Consider the following 4914-nt stretch of genomic DNA (forward strand, 5'->3'; position numbering starts at 1 on the left):
TCCTTTACAGTAGTGGCGATGTGCATAAGTTCTTGATGAAGAGCCTCAATCCGTGTTTTGAGATAACGGACATCAATTTCATTCTACCGAAGGGCGAGAGTATGGTGTTCCTGGTAGGAAACCAGTTTGTACAAATATTGGTTCTGGACCAGGGCATTTTTTGCTTACCAATTGAGCTGGGCTTTAGCAGAGGAATTGACTAGCATCTGTCCCAAGTTATTATCCACAACACTAGGGGGAGTGACCTTCCACTTATGCTGGCATTGATCTGAATCTTCATAATCGATCGTAGGGGGAAAAGTCTTGCTGATGCCTTCTGAGCCTGAGGCCATAAAGTAGGGAACAGGTTGCTGTTGAACTTGTTGTTGCCAAAGCATCAGTGGGGGTGATGCTGGCGGTGGTGGCGGTGCCGGAGGGGGAGCTGGCTTGCAAGTGACAGGAGGTGGTTCTTGGAAAGGAAGCTCTGGAGCCAAAGAGACAGGAGGCAACATCCCAAAAAATAGGGCTTGCTGGAGCCGTATTCAATAATGAACTGATGACGGCCTCTGTCTTGGCCAAGAGGGCCAACATTAGGACAGCCTGCCTGATATCTTTGCCAGAGAGGATCAGGGCCTTTCTTCTTTTGCTTTTTAGGCTTTAGAGGAGGTTCGGGTTCGTCATCTGGATGGTCACAGTCTGAGCAGTCACAGATGTCAAACCAAGTATGGCTAATCGGGCCAGAGAATTAGTAGATCGGGGCACCATCATTGTCGAATGCCTCGATGGGAACATGTGGGAGCCTTTCTGGTAGATCTTTGGGGTAGATCGGGACTACTGTGCAGAAATCGGCTGGCCTGGGGTAAGTTACCATTGTTCGGCCGTCGTCAAGGGGCTTGTAGACGGGATTCGTGGCCGTGATTGGGGGAGTTGCAGCTGGAGTGGCATGAGTAGACTCATAAGCGGTGATCCAAGATTCAGGGATCAGTTTAATCAACTCAGCATGGCTGATTTGCCGAGGAACATGAGTGATCATTGGAATTCGATCTTCACCGATCTAGACAAATAAGGCAGAATCATTACTGGAGAATCCAATATTAAGATTCATGGCATGATTATGAAGTCGATAACAGATCTGATAGTGAAGGGTCGCTGCAATTGCTGATTCTTTCTGAGGAGCACCGATAAGTTGGACAAGAAACTGCCAGGCATTCGAGAGGTTGGAATCTTATAGAGAAACATTGTAATTCGGGTATACAGTGTAGAAGACTGTGTCATCATTCAGAGTGGTTTGGACGTCAGTGATTGTGGCATGAGGGAAATTGTAGAATCTTGTGTCAAGAAGATTAAGACGCATGGCCACTAGAAGTCCTTTTCGACCATAGAATGTAGCAGTGATCTTCACGGCTCCAAGATGGAGGTGTGTGTAACCAAGGGCAATCCACTGTCTGATGAGATCTGGACTGATCTCCACCAAAATGTACTATTCATTACCACTAGCAGTGATCTGATTTTATGAGAATGGCGGTGCTTGGATGTACTCCTTGAGACCAGGTGTCTTCTTAGGAGAGAGAATCATCGGAACTTCTTAGTAATGGAAGATGATGCCTTAAGGAAAATGTCGTAGGGGTTGATGATGGGAAAGTTGGTTGGGTGGATCTGATGTTCAGCCGGAGTATAGCTGAGTTCGTACAGATAATCTACTTTCGCTACATGAGAAGTTTTAAGAGAAACACCAAAGGAAGAAGAAGGAGGTTGAAGAGCCATTAATGCGAAGAGTATGAGGGATGGGATGTGTACCTTATCCTAAAGAGATACTCATGTATAGATCGACATATGGGTTAACCGCAAGAAAATAAACGAACAGTGAGAATGGCAGAACTCAGGACTCAGGCTGAAGGTAATCCGAGCGTACTGGGATTTATAGCTGTCACTGCCTGCAACCCACACCTTACTCAAGGAACTGTTATCGGCCTGAGGTTTGAGAAAAACCAAACACCATTTCCTAACAAGCCGGTTCTGATGCAGAGGATCCATCAAAGACGACAACTGCAGAGCATACTGAGGCATGGAAGATTAGCAGTATCACGCCATAAGAAGATAAACACAAAGAGCAGAGCTCTGAGGGATAAAATACACAAGAGGAGTTTTTAGCCAAACCTGGCTCTGATACCAACTATCAGAGTTAATTCACACAATTGTGGGGATCACCTAAGTCTAGTTTAATGCCTTGAAATTGAAAAGGGTTAGGATTTATACCCAATTGGGCTAGCCAATAAGCAATGTAGGCATTAGTACCCGTTGTGGCTCCCCTCTTACGTGAAAGGAGGAGAGTTACCCTTGAGGATGAAAATCCTTAGACCCTGTGAATTTAATGAACCAAAACCTATGGATAGGGAAACCTAAACCTATGCAGGTAGAAACCCTCAATGGGGTGTATAGAATCTAAACATGTGGGTAGATAATAAGAAAGGAAAATTAATAGGATGGTTTCAAATGATTTAGTTTGAATGAACAATAGAGACCTTGAGTGGAGGTCATTCATGACACCTCACATGCTAGTGACAACTCTATTTGAACTTTACTCGGTTAATCCAAACCTTGTTTAGACTCATAGAGGGAGTCCTAAGTCGTGATTTAACTTCCAAAAAGACCTGGTATACCGTACCTAAGAACTTCTTGTTCTTGTGGATTGACCTAGGTGACAGACATGTCCATACGGATATAAATATAATTATTAAACTTGTACTTGTGTATATGCGTATTGAAAATAAAATAAATGCATCCCTTAAGTCTTGGAGGGAGTGGTTAAACTAACTTTCTAGCACTCCAAATGTGACCTTACCTTGACCTTACTATGTTATCTAGATTGAGCCCCGACTTTGGTCAACCAAACCTTAGGTTAATAGATAATGAATTTAATAAGTTACCAGATAGGTTGAATTATTAAGACCTGCTTAAAAGGAATTGACTTAGACCAAAACTAATAGAGGGTTGTTGGTTCTCGAAAGAGGACCATTATGGACTTTCCCCTGTGGGATGACTGTGTAGTAGATTTATAAGGTTATGAAAGCTGAAACTGAAAGATGTAGCAAGACCTTCTCCAACGACAGATATGAATGGGGTAATGGGTCACCAAATGCATTCCCTCCGTATTGGGAGTGAACAATAGGAGATTCCATCAATATTCCAAATCATTCTAAAGTTGGGCTAGGTAATGAGATAACCCGAAGTGAAAGCATTCAGAATGTGAACCCTATGTTGGGGACTAGACAGGTTAAGTCTTGTGACCCAAGAATGACCAGAGTAGTGAAGACCAGTGTGGTATCACTTGATCTGAAAGATCTAGGGAACTTTTATTCCTTATGGCTTAGTTTAGTGTGTGAGACCTTATGTTACCCACTGGAATATTGTAACCACCGGTCCTTAACCCAATAGAGGCTAGGGTTATTGTGAACCACACCCCTGTGGAAATGTGACCCTATAAGGAGAAGCAAATTTGTAGCACCCGGCTTGTTGTGCCATGTAGGCACTACCCCGCCTTGATTGAACCCTTAACTTAGTCCATGAAGTGGGTGATTAGAGATGTTGTTATGCAACAAGTCCTCACCCTTAAGACCCCTAGTTGCCTAAAATTTCGAGGACGAAATTTTTAAAAAGGTTGGAAGGATGTTATACCTACACCCAAAATATACCCTTAAACCTCGGGGCAATTTAGACCTTTACCAAAGGGTAATGCCATGGTGGCAATGGTCAACATTAATGACCTTGAACCTAATATTTTATTATAAGTGCCCCCTCGAAGTCTTGAGAGTACGGGTTAAAGCCCCGCAACTTTACTTGAAGTTTCACTAAGTTTGGGCCCTGATAGCAGCACCGGAGTCATGAACGGACTCACTCGAACTGAATCCGCTCGAGGATCTACCTGTGCTATTACCTGCCCTTTTGATTTATTTTCCTATGGAACCCACATCTCTGTGTCTTGGATACCATACTTAGACCCCCGGACCAGATAGACCCCTACCCTTACCATTAATTGGTTAAATGGGCCATGAAAGTGGGCCCACAAGACTTAACTTAAGTAAATAATGGGTTTTATACCCTAACTTAGACCAAATGAGCCTTAGTGGACAAATAGGTCCTATGGACTTAGGGTGCACCCCAAACATACCCGCCTAACTAACTAAATGGACCTAATGGTTTAAGACATAGACCAAACTAGACCTAAGGCCCAAACTAAAACCCATTTGAAGCCTAAGGGGTTAACTATATTCTAAGGACACCTAACCAAACATGACCTAAGGCCCATTAGACCCTTAAAAGATAACCTAAACCCCTCATTCCCTTATCTCTCCCCCCCCCCCCCCAAGCAAAGCATTGAAAAGAAGAGACAAGGAAAGAAGGAGAAGAAGGAAGGAAGAAGAAGTGGAAGTAGGAGAGGAATAGGAGGGGAAGGGAAGAGGATGGAAGCCATGCCAAGATGGCTGGCTGCCTGCCCCACATCTCCTCTTGCTGTCCGAATATGGGGAGAAGAAGAGGAGAAGCAGAAGAAGAGATGGAAAGGAAGGGAAGAAGGAAAAGGAGGTGGGTCTTCAAGGCTGGCTAGGGCTGGAATTGGAGCTCCTCTCACCAAGGTATGACCTAAATCCTTGGCACTTCTCTTTCCATTTTCATTTTGGTAGATCCCTTGAGCTTGGGCTAACCTAGGGTTCCATTTGGGGCTCAAGGTGAAGCTCGGCTCTTAGTGGGAGCTCTAATAGAGCTAATCTAACCCTGGTTTAAGCTCCTATGAGCTGCATTACAGCCATTGTTGCTGAACTCTTGGTCCTAAGCCATGAAACCCTACCCTTGGACCAAATTGAGACCAATGTGATCTCAAATCCATGAGGTGAGCCTAGGTTCTAGTGACCCTAGGGAGACCTAGACACCCTCTCCATG

The sequence above is a fragment of the Telopea speciosissima genome, chromosome 1 (genome assembly GCF_018873765.1).
Source record: "Telopea speciosissima isolate NSW1024214 ecotype Mountain lineage chromosome 1, Tspe_v1, whole genome shotgun sequence".
In the NCBI taxonomy this organism is placed as follows: domain Eukaryota; kingdom Viridiplantae; phylum Streptophyta; class Magnoliopsida; order Proteales; family Proteaceae; genus Telopea; species Telopea speciosissima.